The following is a 20,225-nucleotide window of genomic DNA, read 5'->3' on the forward strand; positions in this document are numbered from 1 at the left end:
CTTGAACTTTATTTGTCAAGTCTAGCAGTGCAGATATTAATATTCTACGACACGTTTTAAAAACACTTTCATATGTCTTGACAATACGGAATATAAGTCTATTTTTCCAGTAAAATGATTCATACTTCTTGTTATTATTGTGGTAAGAATGCTTTCAGAATCCATAGAGATGGAATCTAGAGATATTTGATATTTCATAAAAAGAATGTTTTTTTGCAAGCAACTAGTCCTGTAAGGAATATATTAAATCGCACTCAAGTTGTTTTGGATCGAAAGTAAATCTTTCTCCAATGCTTTTCTCCAGGCAATATATTGAAAAACTGGGAGAAAATATTCGAATGCTGGAGAAATAGTACTGTAAAATAAATATACGTATGGATAAAAATGGAAATAATAGGGAGGATTTTATTCAGAAGATATTTTTCATTCGAAACCATCTCTTATAAAACAAAAGTACTTTTTCTATATCTTAAAATTAGAGTCACTTTATCCTAGATTCTTAAAATTAAAAAAAAATTAATTTTGATGGTTTAAAAAATGTAAATAAAATATGTTCATACCATAATAGAAGAGAAAGTTTGTTTAAGGACATTCTAAATGGAAAAGTCATTCATATGAATTCTACGGATAATTGATAAATTTATAAATATTGTTTCCATTTTAGCGCCTAATGACTATTGAATTACAAATTTAATAAAGAATTCGTTAAATAAACTTTCGTATAAATTATTAATGGTTCCAATTCAGGCTAATAGAAATAAAATTAATTCATAAATAGTAAAATAAATAAATTTTAAAAATTAATTCGTCAATATTACATTTAATACGACCTTTTAGTTTCGGTTTTTAATTCTAAAATTTAATTACATTGGAATTTATGTATGTTGTTTATAAGCGATGGATTTTATTTTAATTTATTAAAAAGAATTCCCAACTCATATTATAAGGGACAAGAATATTGAAGAAATTACTAATTGCTGTTTCAAAATTATGAAATTAACCCAGAATAACCCTCATTTCTTAACGAGACATATATGTTATTAAAGCACACGAAGTTAGAAAAGTTAAAATTATTATTTAAACAGAATTCAAATATTATTAAAAGCAGATATTTTTAAGCAGATTCTTAAAAGGACTTTTATTCTATATTATAAACTAGATGTCTGTATCTTTTGAATGAGAAACTATATATTGAGGTTAAAACTCACTATTGAAGAATTTCATTCAAATTTTGCTCACATATGCTATGAAGCATAAGGAAAGTTTTAATGAATATTTCATGACAATTAATTGAACGATTAACTTTTTATGAACTAAATACTATGCTGTCCCCAAAATTTGTTTCATAATCTGGATTTAAAATATATGCATCGATATTTAAATAGCATTTATTATTTTATTGATATTAAAAATATTTATTCGGACTTGTAAATTGTTTGGAAGTTTTCTGCTGTTGGAACACTGATTCAAAATTTAACTTCCTGTTTTTAATGACCGATGGAGATTGAAATTCAAAGTTCAATCATTATTTTTAATTGTTCGTTTTGCTTCAAATACAGGGTGTTTATTTAGTCCCGGACCCATTTTGATGTTTAATAACTCATAAAATAATAAAGATAGATTAAAATTAATAACATAAATGGTTAAATAGATTCAAAAAGTTTCATGACCCTTGTCAATGAACTTCCACGTGTGCCCCCTTCGTAGCACGGAGAATATCAATTCGATAGTCAATTTCACGCCAGGTAGAGGCAAGCATGTCGTCATCCACAGAGCCTATTGCGGTTGTAATTCTGGCTTTTAGGTCATCAATGTTCGACACTCTCCTCCTGAAAACGTTGTCTTTTACAAACCCCCAAAGGAAAAAGTCCAGCGACGTTATGTCAGGTGATCTGGGTGGCCAAGGAATTGGACCTCCTCACCCAATCCTCCTCGCAAAGACGTCCGGAACGTTTCTTATCTGCGATACTTCCAATTTCTAGAAAATTCTTTTTCCACCGCAAGATGCTGTTTTTGGATGGAGGATCTTTTCGGTAAATTCTTCTGAAATTTCTCTGTGCTTGCATTATCGATTTCGTTTCTATGAACCACCATAAAAACTGTGCTTTCTCTTGTGATGTATGCATTCTCCTTAATATCCGCTTGAATAAAACATCACATACAAAAGTACTACATAGAACAAGCACATCAAAAGTAAACATAACATTGCAATAGTTGCCAAAAACAAAAGAGAGAAAAATGCAATTAATAAGCAGACGATATTTAGAAAAGTACAGATATTTAGACTGGAAAATGAAATTATCTGAAATTAACCACATGTGCAGACGATATTTACAAAAGTAAAAATATTCAAACCTGAAAAGGAAAATATATGAGTTATTCCATCAATAAATGCCATAGGTTTGTTTATATCTTTATTATTTTATGAGTTATTAAACATCAAAATGGGTCCGGGACTTTATAAACACCCTGTATTTCAAGAATGCCATTCATAGTGATAGAAATTTTATTTTCTATTTGATGCCACTTCAACCAATTGATTACCATGCTAATAGCCATCAAATTAACCATGCGCGAATAAACAAATTAAGTGAATTTATTCCTCAAATTATGAACAAGAACGGATGGCAATTTACACCCTGATTTAGACATTAAATCGTCTTTACGCTTTAAAAGGTAATAAAATATAGATTAGCGTTAATCAGACGTTTAAGTGACTTTTAAACTATGATGGGTTAGACGGAAATGAATTTTGAGCACATATTTCTGTTTTTTGGTGATTAACATCTTCCTGTCATAAACAATCCTACTAGGAATCGTACTTCAAGAAAAAATAAAAGCAAAATGTTTCTTACCAAATTAATTAGGAATATATATTAAATACAAAATAGATGTTGTAACAGTATGACGAATTAAATTTTCGGTACCTATATCCGAATTATAACATTTCCTGAATAAATAACAGATTGTAGAGTAGAACCGAAAAAATTTTGAAATAAGAAGTAATATTTCCTGCAAAAAATTTTCTCATTGATTAGTCAACATTTTATTTTTAAATATAGCTCTGGAGAAAGCATTAATGATTAAATATATTCAAATCAAAAGAATTTGGATTGTATTCCTATTATCTTGATACTGATGGTTTTGGAAAATATTTTTCTAAATCATCAATATCAAGATGGATCAACCGTTTTGACTTCTTATATACATGCAAGACAATAGCATTTAAAAAATTATTTTCACTTTTATCATTACTTTAAGCTTTAATATTTTCTCAATTTAAATGACGTTATTATTCATCATTATGATAATCCTTTTTGAATATAGAATGAAGATTCCTGGAGCTTTATATTTAAAATATTTAAATTTTCATTATCTTTCGACTAAGCTGTATTATATAGCAGCTTCTATTGTTTATAAGCACATTGTTCATAATGTATAGCAATCTTTAACACAAAAAAATAATTGTTCTCATTATAATAGAATTTTGCTTTTAAAATAATTATGAAATCTTACAAAGTGAATCGAAATTGACAAGCAATGACATAAAAAGGATTTTTGTAAGTGTGAGAACCAGTTTCAATATTAAAAAATATTTAAAAGCTATCAAAATATCTTATTTTTTCTCTATAGAATAATTGTATTGTTTTCTTCTATACTTCTGTTATTGCTATTGTGTTAAATGGATATGAAAATCGTTTAAAAAATATTTTACAAAATCTGCTGTATAAATGTGCTATTAACTGCAACACGTGCCATTATAAGTATTTTGTTTAAAATCTGCTGGTTAGATCTTATATACTTCGAGTAAATTATCTGCTTAATCTGTTTATTATATTAATATTACATTTTATCATTAATATTTTGTGCTTCTTAATTTTTTTATTTCCTTATTGTTTTATATTTTAATAAATTCTATTTCTTCAATAAAGTTCTATTATATTTAGTCTCTCAGTAGAGGGGTTAACTACGTAAGCGCTAGGTGAAGAAGAAGAATCTGGTTGAAATATTAACATTATGAACTATCGGCTACTTTAAAGAGTATTAATGAATCACGAGGGAAAAAAATCTTTGGAAAAATATAGATAATAATGTAGATCCAATAGATAATATTTTTCTTTGCCAGTCCTTCATTTTCAAGACTTTAATGACTTTTAAAAAATTGAATTTCATGGAATAAAAAAAATGATCTGTAAAAGGACAAAAGTTATTTTTTTAGTGAATAATTTTATTTTATTATTTTTATAGTATTTTACAGTATTATTTATTTTTAAAATTATTTTATCTATTTGGTTATTATAGGTATGCTGCATTTCGAAAACAAACGGTAAATAATATGGGTGTTGGAATTATCTAGTACTTTATAATGTTCAATCTGCTCATATGATTTGTCATTAAAATGCGATTTTTTAAGAACTTTACTCATACTTTCATACTCAAACCTATTAAGAGTTTGTTTGTCACTACCTATAACATGCTTTCACCCTCAAACGCTATTGAGAATTTTCTTACCACTACCTATACCACACAAAATTCTATATCTGTAAGTCAGCAAGTACAATAAATACGGCAGACAGTGATAATGTGATTTATTAAGTTTTGGTTTTAGTTGATAGAAAGTTTCAATTACACAAAAATATTTTTCACATTTTAAAAGTGAAGTTTTTTAATGGCTTTCACATTTTTCTCCTAAAAAATTGAAAATATTTTATTCAACATCTGATGAAGTCCAATGCTTCGTAGATTTGTTTTTTTGAGAATTCAGTTCAGTTCTCTACAGATAGAACCTACTTTTCTGAGAAGATTTAAAGAGTGATATGCTTCTATTTTTTAGAAATGATAATAATCTCAATTGATATTTCTGATATAACAGTATTTTTTCATGATGCTTGTGCAATGTTGATAGTATAGTGGATTCTCGCTTAAAGAACCTAAATTCGTTCCCGAATCATTCGAAATACGAAGCACTAGCTAAGCAGATCAATTTTTTTTCGTAAGATTCCATTTAAAATATAAAAATGTATTCCATTCCAAAAAATGCACAAACAAATTTATGATAATATAATTTATTATTTTTATGCATGCTTTTTTTATAAGAAAATTGCAAAACGATCTTCATCTTTGGTGACACTTCAATATTTGGAGAAAATAAGATACAGTATTATCGTTAAATGAGGTTATGGCGTCCATAGCTATTGTCTTATCAAGGCGATGCTTCTCAACATAAGATGAAATAATTTCTCCTTTTTTCAACATCTTCTTATTTCATTGTAATTATTACTCCATAGCGTCTATTCTTTCTTCTTCTCTTGACCGAATTTCCTTCGACAGTTTGTTGTGGCACGGATTGCAGATCTATAAGCTCTTCGATTTTTGGCTATGTTCTTTTGTTAGCTCATCGATGACGCTTCTATCCAACTCTAGTCTCATAATATCGACCAGAGACCTCGTCTATTAAAGCTCTATAGATAAACGCATCAGAGTCGCGTTCCTCAACGCTACTTGTCCAAAACTGATTTTAAGCAAATATTAGGATTCTCTTCCAACAAGCCCTCAACACAGGCTGATACAAACCAATTCACCATGTGACGTCACGGTGCTCATCGCCGCTCGTTCTTAGGAACATCGAGTCACTTTTTTGAGCTTTGCTTTGCTCATTATACGAATCACTAGTCATACAAGGTGTTCTTTCAGTGAAGTTTGACCGTGTGGCTAAAACTTTTTCTTTAAATAATAGAACAATAAAATATCATATATTTTAAATGTTTGAAATTCAAGATATAGTTTTTCCATGATTTTCCGATATTTATTTTCTCGGAAACTAAAATATAAGATTCAAATAACGTAATATCAAATGTATTAGTATCGATGGAAGAAAGAAATATTGTTTGTTAAATAATTACATAAATAATAACAATATTTTTTCCTTTTATATGTTTATTTGAGACTTCATTGCTATTAGCATTTGAAGCTTGTCATCTATTTGCTGTCTGAAACTTTTTAAATTTTTTCTATATTAATTCTAAAAATACAAAGAAAAACAAATAAAAAATCATCAATATAAAAGAAACATGCACAATAATTTTATATTATATAAAGCCCACCAATATTTATAAGTGCAAATCTATAGGTATTTGATACCATGTGAATCTACAAAGAATATTTCAGGAATTATTTTAATTCAACATCAATCAGCAGACTAATTCATTTCCTCAAAAGTAAATTAAATATACTTTGTACTAAGATATAGCTTTGCGGAATATAAAAAGTGTTAAGATAATTTATCTTACGAATTTTTTCATAACAGTCGGCGTTGAATATATATACAAAAGAGAATTAAAATTTTGTAGACCACGCTGATCAAAAATTCATATAATTTAATTAGAAGAGAGACATAAATCAAACGCAATAACATTTTTATTAAAATGATTAGTATTTTTATATAATATTTTGATTATCTTGGTAATAATATTTTATAAAGTGAAAAATTGAAGCATTATTTACTTTCTTAAAGGGACTATTACTTCTTTAGTTTATGCAAAAATCTGCAATTTAGATTAATGATATTGATATTGATGTTGTGGTGAAAGATGCAATTCTCCATTAATATTATTATTTTGATATTGTCTTGATAATAATTAAACAGAAAGTATTCTCTATAAAGATGATGCTGTATTTGGTTAAAGTTTTGGTTTTATCTCATTTTTAATGAAGAATTTTAAAGATCTTATTTATTTTGAAATACATCACGAAATTTTAAATTTCGTTAAATTTTTCTTTCGTTTTATGAATTTTGTGATAATTTTCGGTATTTTATAAATGTATTGTCCAACCTAATCATGACCCATTAATTTACTTTTAAATAATTCAAAATTTCTGAATAGAAAAAAAAGCTTCCCACTAACATAAAAAAACTATATATTATGTTGTTAGATTCAATAATTGTAATGCTGAAAAAAATTAAGAAATCTAAGTTTTAATAAATTCTGCCTGTCTTGTTAGTCATATAAAATAAAAAAGACTTAATATACTAAAATTTTACATCAATAAGTTTTACTCAGCTACGACCAAAACTGACGCTGTTATGAAGCTTTGCATTTCATTATTTTAAACTAATCGACGATCCCCGCATCCTCGAAAAGTCTTTCATTTGGGATATCTTCCTCGAGGTAGCATTGGAAATGATCCAAAATCATATGAAAGGTGGTGATATTCAAAACTTCATGGCAGTTTATTTTGATCACAGAACTGGAACAGTTTTGTTTGAAATGTAATTGTATCGAAAATATTCTACTAATTATTTCAAATACCATTTATTGATTCATACAATGTAAATTTAAAGCATTTAAAGCATTTTATTGCTGTTGGAAGTATATGGCAATCTCTAAGAGTTTAGAAGTTAGCTATCGGATCACAATTAGAAAATACAATTTATATGACTAAAAAGTCATGAATATGTGTCTTCTAAAATTATTCAGTTTGTTTAGTCATGTTCTCACACAAGATGGTTTTCCCTTTAAAGCTGTTATCATGTAAATTTCCCTATTATTCATTTAACCTTTAACATTAGTTATTTAACTTTGTATTAAAATTGTGTTATGAGTCCTCTTCCCAGAAAAGTCGAATAACCCTCTCTCGAACTATGTTAATGGTTGCCTAGTTGTAATTATAACTATTTAGGATGTATTCTTGATTGCCAAGGTAAATGAAGAATTTCTAAATGAGTGTTTCAGGTTTTACCCATTGAGTAAAGTGTGTTAAATCTGGTGGGGAAATCTTGTTTGTCATATGCAGCTATTGATTGGAAGAAAACTAAATTCATAGTTGGCGAAAATCAATTAACAGCGCTGTCATGAAAATAAAACCCATCACAAAATTATTTATATCAAAAATTATTTTTAAAATCAGTATCAGTTCTCTGTATATATAATTTAGCACTTAAATAGATTCAAATTATTACCAACTGGTAAATAAGAAATATATCCACTAGAATCCCATTATAACAATAGGATTCTATAAAATTAATGATATAAATATCTCTTTTTTTATTTTCTAAATGTATACCCAAAATAAAAATTCTAGGTTGATTTGATAAAAAAGTTATTCATTTACAAGAAAATTTTAGCAAAATAATAACATGCATGAATTTGATATCCCAGCATCATACTAATATATTTTAGCATAGTATATTTTTAGAAATAATATTTTTAGAGTGAAATTCTAGTTCTAAAAGTACAGGGTTTTTTAAAAGTGTTGTTTTCTTTAATTTGCTTGGAAAATATTAAAATATTGCAATGTCTATAGAAAATCACTCATACACGAAAAATGAATAAACAATTCCCATTAAACTTCACTAAATCATTAATAAATAAAGTACTACCGAACTAGCAATTTATCTCTTATATTACATACAAGAAGTTTCACAACATAACCTTTTAATATTCATGAGAAATTAACAAAGTTTTTACTTTCTTAAACTTCATGCTTGTACCTAATTGCCTGCGATACATTTTGAAAACCATTTAGAAAATGTTTGAATTTAGAAAATGTTGAAATTAGGTGAAATCATTTTCAATTGGCATTGCTTATATTCATAATTAATGCTATACTTTAAATTTTCTCGAAATGAGTATTACATCTCTCCCTCAAGTAGATAGAAATTGGATGCGAGTTGCAAGAAAATCTAGCTACATGTGTATTATAAAATCCTTTGCTTCCATTTTTATAGTTTACGTACTTGTGTTAAGAATTTGAGCTAGTATATTAAGTTATCTTCAATAGCATAGGGGTTTCTACAAGAATATGAAAATTCCTTATGTGTCTAAATAACCTGTTTTGCCAAGCAATCGTAACTAATTAAAACTTGAAAGATGCTGTTAGAAGTATAGGTAAATTGATATTTTAACAGATTTGTATGAAGTTTCGTTCTTATAATATTCACTGTGGCTTTTGATATCCTTTCCAGCACCTCAATAGTTTTGATTTTGCTTTCATCTTTACATTTTTAATAAAAATTATCAACTTTTAATACTCCAATTAAACGGAATTTAATCGACTTTTTAATTTTTTTTAATTCCTATTTAATATATTCTATAAATGATTTGTATAACATTTCTATTGATAAATGTTAAATACCTCATTTTAATATTGTATCTCTATTAACTGAGTTTCTCAGAGGCTATTAAAATTTAATAAATTAAACGATTAATTAAATTTTAAATTCCGAAATCATTTGAAAGTTTTGTTATTAATAAGAGCCCTTCAAAATGTACAAAATTTCAAGATTCTAGTATGTTAGAAAGTAAGATAAAATTCGGTTAAAAATTCCATATTTTCAAATGTAAAATTTATAAGCATAAAAGAAGCCACATTAAAGTATTAAAACATATAAAAATTTAATTTTAAAAGAAGGTGTCTTTTAATGTCCACTAAGGGCGTCCAGATTAATATGGGCAAGTTCTACAATTAGCTAAATTGATAAATTTTTCAATAAAGAGAATGAAATTAATTTCCTTAGCTTTTATGATATTTATACTTGCAAAATTAATATAACTTTTATTATCTCATAATTACATAGATTTTGTCTAAAGAAAAAAAATATATATATATATATATATATATATATATATATATATATATATATATTGTTACCATCTTACCATCTGAAAAAAAGTGAACGTCCTAAACAAAGTACTTTTTGCATTTCAACCGAATCTTTGGAGAAGAGTCATTACAAACTAATAAAATTTGTCCATATAATTTCGTTCCTACTTTATCAACAAAAATGACATAATCTGAATGTGAAGAGTATTTTCTTTCTCTTTTCATTTTTTCTTTTCCATATCCTTTAACGTTTTATATTCTGGAAATATTATTTGTTTGAAAATTTAACTTGCATTTAATTTCCTTTCTTTAAAACATTCTACAGATATTAATTTATAAATTTACTGAAATAACAAGCTAACAATATTTAAAGGAAAACACATTGGTTATTTTGATTATTGTATGTAGTACTTATTCGCCTGCCATATGTGTCCGCAATAATTTTTAGAAAATATTTTGAAGCATTTGATGCTACAACATCTTTAAAATATATAATTTTTAAGAGATAAGAAACCATAATTAAAGAGATAATAATTTAAACATTTTCCATTTAAAATTTATAAACGAAGTTTAAGAATGGTTGCAAATGTTACAAGAAGGAATTATCTATCATACAGATTTCCGGAAGAAATTATAAAATTATAACCACTAATTATAATATGGTAAAATATATTAGAATTATTAATTATAATATATTTTACCATTTATTTTTTAATTGTACTAAAAAATTACATAATTTAGAAACTGATTTAATTTGTAATAAAAATGTAGACAAAAAAGTCAATAATAACCAAGCACTAAATAAAATGCACATGACATTCATAAATATATTTAATAAAAAAGTGATTTATTAATTTTTTTAATTCTAATTAAATATTTGGAAAAAATTTAATGAATAGGTTTTATATTTTTGGCTAATAACTATTTGGTACTATTATTTTTATAACTGTTTTTAAGTCGAAAGAAATTCTACCAAAATTTTCATTACATTATACTGATTAGAAAAAAAACTTTATATTTCTGAATAAAAACGCAGGAAGTGTCACTTAATTGAAAGAATATGTATAAAATTCCCTTGAATATATTAAAAAAAATATTTTTCGAAAAACAGTGAAAGTTTACTGTTTTGTGCTTTTTAAAGGAAAGATCACTTGATTTTTTTCCAATGGAATTTTTTGATAGTGTCAAGGGTAACCATTTAATGAAATACGCAATCTATTAATTGGATTTTGTTTACAGTCTGATAAAAAAACGTTTCTTTTTTTAAAATTCCTGTATTAAATTAAAATATTTGTAGTTACTGTTTTTTCATACCATTTAAAAAAGAAACTTTTTTTTGCTAATTTCCACTAAGATTTCAGATCCTTTAGTGTATTTCTATAATTGGTACTAATTCTCTTGACAATTAAATGATTGTCTTCAAGTATAATATATTATAGTTTTCAGATCTTCTACAACTTTTTTCCCCACAAAAGCACTTTTCATTTCAATTAATAATAATAATAAAAGAGAATGCGTATGTGCTTGAGTTAGCTCGCTCGCGCCAGTATGTGTGTTAGCTATTAAAGGACAGACCATTTTATCTAAAGATTGCAAATTTTTTATAACTATAGATATTTTGAACCATAAAAGTATACAGTTCGGAGAATTTTTTTTTCAAAAAAAAAATGTTAATTAATTAAAAATTAAGTACATTTTGTCATTTTTCAGCGATTTCTGTCAAAAATATTAATGGACAAAAATAATTTTTATACATTTTAAAATTTAAAGAAGTATCTTTTTAATTATACCATTTTAATTATCGTATAAATTTTTTCTGAATATTGACAGTTTTTAGGAATGTTTTGCCTCATTTTCAACAATAGAATGTATTGTTTTCTTGTAATTAAAATAGTTTTCACTTTTTCTGCATATAATTTATTGCTTGATTAGAAAGTTTACCCGTTTGCCTTTGGGAAAGTGAACGCAATGGTTACAGAACGTAAAACACTAATAAAATATGGTACACAATGTTAAAACAAAATGTGTAGATTTCTATCAAATTTCGACCAAATCCGCTAACGGTTTGACTATCTGTTGTTCTGTATTTTTACGATAATGTAAACACGATAATTCAAAAATATAAAAATTTAGATAAATGAAACTTAATATGTGATCTTACTACTGAAATGTGGCTCTGTATCAAATTTTTGTTTTCGGTCAAATCATATCAGATATTCTTTTTTATTTACTATACTATAATGTATAAACTTGTCACATGCGTTGTTAAGATGATAAAAATCTGAGTATTCGTGGCGCCCATCGTCTTGTTCACAAATTTAAACAGTGAGAAAAGGATAACTGCAAGGAATATTTTATGGAGCTCATACTACTGGTTTAGTTAAATTAGTTAATCTTAAATTATAATTTTCATATTGTTTCTGAATCAATATGAAAAATATAATATATATATATATATATATATATATATATATATATATATATATATATATATATATATATATATATATATATATATATATATATATATATATATATATATATATATATATATATATATATATATATATATATATATATATGTGTGTGTGTGTGTGTGTGTGTAATTTAATATTAAATGCATTTATAATTATATATCTAAAATATTTTTAAAAATAAATCTTGTGACTTTTATTTTTAATGGTTAAAATAGTTTTACAAGCTAAATGCTTATTATTCCTTTTAAGAATATCAAGTACATATTTTCGAACAATCTATAAAATAATAAAAATAAGGAGAATCTTCCTATTCCGCTTTTTTGTAAATTTTGAAAAATATTCCTTCTAAAACAATGATGAGAGAAATTTTTTTGAAATATGACTAATTAAAAACATTATACATTTTTGTAATGCAATGTTTTTCAAAGCAATTCTGCTAAAAGTAATATGTAAAAGAAAAGCTAAGATTGATTTCTGAGAATTTATAATAATTGAAACAAACTTTAAAATCTTTTCATTTCCTACGCATAAAATATGACGAAAAAGCAACAACAGCAAACAATTCTATTGCAAATATTTCTTTCTTTCGTTCATCATCCAAAATATATTCTCTTTCCCATCCTTTAGAATAGTTTCCTTAAAGAGACAGATTACATCCGAACTAATAGGTTAAGCCTAAAGGATCAGGAAAACCTTTTCCCCTCCCATCGGAAATTAAATCGAATCTTTGCCCAAGATAAATCCACCATTTCCATTACTCTCCCATAGAACAACGAACTGAGAAAGTCTCGAAAATACGATTCCGTCTGCGCAAGGAGAAAGAGCGAAAGAGCAAAACAAAACAAAGGTTGGGACGAACTACAATCTGATAACATGTTATTTAGTTAGTTTGGTCATTGCAATTGCCTCTGCTAGAAAACAGGTAGGCCAGTAAATAGGAAAAAACAGGAAGAACTCTAGTGGATAGTTTTCTTCCTCGGGAAGGTTTATTTTGTAGATCATTATTTCAGATTACAGATGAAATAGCCGCTTTCTCCTTCACTGCAATCTATTTATCAAGGTGTTTGTGAACTACTGAAATATTTTGTGACATATTTAAGAGGTAATTTGGCTGCTCGCCTTTTTTTTATTTGAGGGGGAGGGTGTTTATTTTCCTCAAATAAAGCCTGGTTCCAGAACTAATTTTTTTTTAAAAAAATTCTTATTGTTCATGCCTCCTTTTAGAATACTATGTATTGCTATTTGTATTATTTACATTTCATATTTGTTGGCATTTACTCCATTTTTTAATTTAATTCAGTGTTATTTACTGAATTAAATATAATGGATAAAAATATTAATAGAAATATAAGTAAATAGGAAATTTCAAGTGCTTTATTTTCACAATCTTTCTGTTTTTATTACAGTCTTAGTCCATAATGCTTCCCGGATATCTGTGGATGGTTTTTTGTTTTTTGTTTTCCGATAATTCTAGGATTCAAAATGTGAAATTTTTATTAATTTTTGATGGTTAAGAAGTCAGACTTCCATAGCTAAATCTATACTTTAAATTTGTAACATGCCAATCTAATTTTAAAGAAAACATTGGATTAAACTGTTGCACATTTTCTCCGATATTTTCGCTTTTCCATTAAAATGTTTGAAAATAGATATATATTTGTGATTAATCAAATTATATATGTTAAGAATAAGATTGAAGTCACACTGTACTGCGCCAGTATAAACAACGCTCTTGGTCTATCGAATCCCATCGTTTGCGCATCAAATTTATTAAACATGAATTCATTAGGTAACATGTACTTCATCTGAATAATCTGCATAGCGTGAAATTATTCTAATGCTGAATTACTTAGTAAAGAAACGATAACTGATCTTCATTATTACGAGTGTTATATTTCATATTTATAAGAATGGAGCTTCATAAATACTATTGCACTGAATTCTTCAATAACTGAGAATGAATGTTTGTAAACTTGCATACTCTCGATGATAAGATTTTTTTTATCATTTTCAGGATTTAATTATCTTTTAATAGAATTATTAAATTATTTGCCATTTGAATGACGCTACCTGATGGTGAATTAAGATCCGTAATTTTCATAACAAGAAGGTCAACAGTAAAAAAATATTTCAATTATTAGTGTATCTACAAAAGTGTTTTGAAAAATGCTTTTATTAAAGTTATTCAAAACCTAATTTTGAATTAAAGGCATTATGAAATTGGTCAAAGTCTTTCAAAATGCAAGCATTGTAAGGGCAATGGCAATTTATTTTCTTTAAATTAAAAAAAAATGTACCTTCATTGTTACATTAAAAAACATTATATTATTGGTTTTAAAAAAATGTTTCTTTATTTTTAATTTTAAGTTTTTATATATTTTTCTTTCGAGTTACTCAGACCAAGTTTTTAAAGTTTCAAAACTGCAATTTTGGTGTATTTTATACAGCTCTATTTCATCGTGTTTTATTTTGGACTAGATGATATGATTTGTAGCAAGCAAAATAAACTCTTTTTAGAAATTGGGAGAAAATGCAAAAAGAAAAAAGAAATTCACCGAATCTCAATTTTTGTTATTTTTTATTTATTTATTTATTTTGTCTTTTTCTTCTATTTTAATCAATTCACTTTTTCTTTTTGAATGTTCAGTCCATTATTTCTGTATAGCTTTCCTTGGAGTATTCATGTTGAAGAATACGTCCTACTGCCATCAGTTTCTTTTGATATTCTTTACCTAACAGCCTAAAGGATTTTATTGTATTCAATGATATATGAAAGATCCTGGTTGGGAATGTTTCATAAAAAGGACTAGATCAGGATGATTTTTGTGTTACTTTCCAGGAACATGCATCCAAGAAGTATAACTTTATATGAATTCTTTAATATTTGGTGCAGGCCCGTTGATAAAGATATAGTAAAAAAAAATGGAATCTATTTTCAATAAATTTGACTTTCCTGCTGCTATCACTGTCAAACTTTTTATCTAAAAACTTAGATATCAACATATATTTATTCCTTTTAATATAAATATTTTAAAATATTTAAATTTTAAACTTCAAAATGAAATGTGAAAAAACTGAATGTTTTAGTAATTTTCTTAAACTTTAGCCATTTAATAAAGTAACTACTTCCAAAATTATACAATTAACTCACATTTTAAAAAATTGCAACTTTTTTTCCATGAATACCTTAAAGAATATGTACAAAGCTACATCTTTAAAATATATTTTTAAATATCATGAAACATCCGCTCTTCAAATTATTAACTATGATAGGATTTTTCTGTTTCCTCCTTTTTTTAAAAAAAGTCAAGTTACTGATAAATAAAATAAGTTGCAATTTAATTTTAATAAATTTTTCTAATAGAGAATATTTTTTAATTATTATTTATTATCATTAAAAATGATTTACATATCAAAGCCGTAAAAAGCGAAATTTAGAATACTTGAAGAAGTTTTGACCTGATTGTCAGTCAAATATATCTCAGTGTATCAGTATTTTGTGATAAGTTTATAATAAATAATTTTCAAATGCATATGTAATTTTCCTAGTTTTATAGTTCCGATTTGCAACTGAACATATTTAATGAAAAAATGAAATACAAAAATAAATCTTTGAAAATACAAAGAAAAAATAGAATATAATCTATTTTCTATCAACCTCGGTAAATAATTGTTTTCTTTTTGATGTCTTATCATGGACAAAAAAAGAAGTTTATAATCGAATTTATTTTTTTCTCTTGTAACTTGGGCCTTTTTTGCCTAGAATTTTTAAAATTATGTTTCGAAGAAAAGTAAATATATTTATCCTAATAAAATATCAAAACACTAAAGGCACATTAAACAAAACATATTTCAATGGACATGATGTCACATCTAACAAATTTTTAATTTTAGGAAATTTTTCTGCCAAAATTATTTTCATTGGTCCAATATATCGGGTGGCAAAAAGTTCGTAGAAGCTTTAAATATTCATAAAACCCGTAGAATTAAGCAAAATATAAAACGGTTTTCCGATTTAGCATCGATAAGTCATGGTTTTTTTTTTGGTTAAGAAAAATTATTAATTCAAAAAACAACCGATAGATGGCTTTTTAGTACATAAGTGAAAGAATAGACACGCAAAGAACAATAATAATGTTATCAAATCATTTATTATTGCAATATGTGTTAAACATGACCACCAGCACAAGTAATTACCCACTGCAGGCGTGTCATAATTGCAGCAACGGCAAAGTGCAGCATGTCCGGCTGTATACATGGCATCTCTCGGCTGATTGAATCTTTCAATTCCAACAGATTGGATGAACGGGATCGATACACTCGACATTTTAAATTTCCGTACAGCCAAAAGTCTGCTGGTGTCATACCTGGTGACCGAGAAGGACATAGAAACTTGCAAGGTCTACTAATGATTCTCTTTTCCCCGAACGTCTGTTTATCTGTCATCTTGCATAAACATAACAGCAGAAAGCGCATAATTTCACACAAACATGGAACAACTTTTTCGTGCAGAAGCATTAAATAACGCTGAGCATTTACTGTCACAGTGTTTCACTCACTGTGTTTCAAGGAAGAAGGGTTCTGTGATGATGAAATCTGTGAACTCACACCACACTATGACTTTGGAGGAATGCAGTGGTTTTTCAGCGTACACTCGTGGATTTGATGTCGCCCAGATGCGACAGTTATGTGTACTAACATCGCCATGGAGCGAAAAAGGAGTTTCATCTGTCCACAATATGTTAAAGTCTCAGGAGGCATCTTGTTCAACTTTGGAGAGAGCCCACCTCGTAAATGCTTCTCTTTCTACAGTATCCGATGCTAAAGTTCATGGCAAGACTGTAATTTGTTTTGATACTGATTTATAACTCGATGAAGAATGTTGCGTATCGAGGATAGCAGTAATCCCAAACATCTATCAGCTTCTTGTGCACAGCTAGTCCCTGCCGTGGTATCGGAAACTAATGTTTCCATTTCGATTGCAACGAGCTCCGAACGTGTCTGCATTAGACTTGGTGGTCTGGACCTTACACGATCTTCCAGCGATCCAGTGCAACAGTCACTGATTCCTGGTTCAAGTAAAACAGCTTCACCAACTTACTTACATAGCATGCAACGGAGAACTGATTCTGGATCAAGAGTGTAAATATTTACAATCACCTGTCTCATTTACATATTTCCAACTAAGTCGTTCATACCAGCACCACCTATCGACTGCTTTTTGAATTAATTTTTTTTTTCTTACCTAAAAAAAATTTCCGTGACTTATCGATGCTAAATCTGCAAACCGTATTTAATTTTGCTCAATTTTACGGGCTTTATGAATTTTTAAAGTTTTTACGGACTTTTTGCCCACCCGGTATTTCTATTCTTTAGAAGAATGGCAACTTCAGGATGAAACAACGGTTACATGAAGTGTTTGTTTATCAGCTACAGATGTTAAAAATAAATAGCCACAATATGTTCTCATTTATAAATAAGTGATGAATAGAATAAAATGATAATAATTATTATTATCTAAGATTGGAAATAAAACGTATTCAAATTAGTGGGGGATTTTTTTGGATCAAAGAAATTAGGCCCCTCCCTTTTATCAAATATAGCAATAAATTGTTTCTGTAATAAATCCTTCAAAACATATCACAAAAAAATATATATTTTAAATCTTATTATAGCTTATATATAATGGGAAGCAATTTGTCATAATAAAATCTAATAAAGAGAATTAACTTTAAATAATTTTTAAGAGTTCCTTGATCTTTTTCATCGATCTTGAATAATTTTATTGAAATATTGTGGAAATATTTTTTAAACTTATTACTCTAATCGTGTGATTTGATTATGTTAAGTAGTTTGTACATTCTGTTTTATAAAGAGTATTTTAGCGGAACTTAAAAGATTTGGCAAAACTTCAGGAAAGTTTTGTGGGATTAAATTTATGTGTCATTTTCTTTAAAATTAAAAAAATGATATTTTAAACATTATATTTCCTATTATATAGGCACAATTGAGGATATTGATCACAAAACTTAAATGATTTGTAATGTTAGTTACAAAAAATTAACCTTTGTTAATGAGGAATATAATGCTCTATTCGAGATGCCACATTTAGAGATTTTTTATTATCTATATATATACTTATAATAAAGCTCAATGTGTGTGTGTGTGTGTGTGTGTTGGCGCTCTACAGGCAAGGTCATTTAACATACAGCTACCAAATTTGGTACATGTATACCTTAGAGGTCGGGAATGTGCACCTGGGGTCCCTTTTTTTGAAATTTTAATTATTAATTAAAAACTAACTTTCCCGCCAAAAAAATCTTCCATTTTCCCCACCGCCAACTTTTCCACCAAAAAAATCTTCCATTTTCCCCACCCCCAAATGAGTAAGGCTTCAGTTTTTTTTTTTCTCCCAACAGTAATGAGGCTAGGGTTAACATTTTTCGGCGGATTATTTTAAACGATTCTATTTATTTTCTTAATGTTTTATGCATTTAAAATGAAACATTGTTAATTAATCCATGTTTCAGATTCATTCTGAAGTACTTTTGAATTAAAATAACACAGAATAAAGGAAATTAAAAATGTATAATCTGCATAGCGTTACCCCAACTGGCGTAGAAAAATTCACGCATTTGCGTTACCGTAAAAGGCGAAGAAAATTCACGCATGCGCACTGTGTTCTGATTGTTGGCATGGCAACCATTATCAACGGGCGATTTAAATTACTTTTAGGTTAGTTGTATGCTTTTGCAAGTAAATTGTATTTATGTTAGTTATATATTTTTTATATATGCTTATAGTTTTAAGTACATCGTTTTTTAAGTAGTTTTTTTTTAACATGTTTTCAATGATTTAAATTATTTTTAGGTTAGTTGCATGCTTTTGTAATTAAATTGTATTTATGTTAGTTATATATTTTTTTGTATATGCTTATAGTTTTAAGTACATCGTTTTTTAAGTAGTTTTTTTAAACCTGTTTTAGACCGATTATTTTAAAGGATTCATTTTATTTTCTTACTGTTTGATGCATTTAAAATCAAACATTGTTAATGAATCGATCTGTTCATGATGAATCTGAGAAAATTTTGTTGACAAATTCTTGAGATATTACATAAATTAAGAAAGATATTCTTTAGTGCCCATAAAGTTTAAATGCTCAGTGACTCTATTACCAGTATTATATTATTAAAAAAAATGCTTTGTTTCAGTAAAAAATATTATGATATTAATTACAGATTAATCATTTACACTTTAATTTAAGCATAAATTCTACGAGGGGTAACAGAAAATTAGAAAGATACATATTACGTTATGACTGAAGGCCTTTATAATATTATGAGTGAATTATATGACTATCAAAATTTGAAGTTTTAAAATATTTTGCTAAAGAATCTATTAAAGTTGGAATTGCATAAAATATTTAATGATTAAAATTTTAACGAACATTAAGATTGGCAAACCGGCTGGTCGCCAAAGGCGGCTAGTAGTCAATAAAACATGAATTTTTGATTTTCTAATTGAATTCTCTGAGTTAGAAAAATAGGTTTTTAAACTATTTTTAATGCTATATTGATTAACATAAAACTTGAAAAGACACGCAATATGAAACAAATTTTTCTTGCAGAGATGGAGAATTATTCTTACAATTCAATTGCATAGATTACATAATATTTAAGGTTTATTAACTTTCAAATATTTAAGAATGATATTGGGCAAAAATATTCAAAAATTATTGTGTATAGATGGTTTTGATGCTCCTATAAAATTGATGTTAATTTTGAATTTATATTGTACAAAACAAGTAATATTATAACCATAAATTTTTGATAATGAATTATTTAATATAAATGCCTATTATCAAGTTGCTTAAACTGACTATTGTGGATTTTTTTTATTTTGAATATTTTAAAATGTATCAGAATAAGTTTCATTACATTTAAATTCAAACTCTTTTTTTTTTATTCTTTTTCACATATTCGATCACCATACACATTTTGCATCGTTAATAATTCCTTCATCTCTTCTTATTTGAATACATTTACTGAATCTTTTTTATAGTTTAATATATTTAAGAATATCGATATTTGATCTCTAATTGTCAATATATAAAATGTAACACATCAAGCATCATAAATAGTTGAT

Source organism: Argiope bruennichi, chromosome 4, assembly GCF_947563725.1.
Source record: "Argiope bruennichi chromosome 4, qqArgBrue1.1, whole genome shotgun sequence".
Classification (NCBI taxonomy): Eukaryota; Metazoa; Arthropoda; class Arachnida; order Araneae; family Araneidae; genus Argiope; species Argiope bruennichi.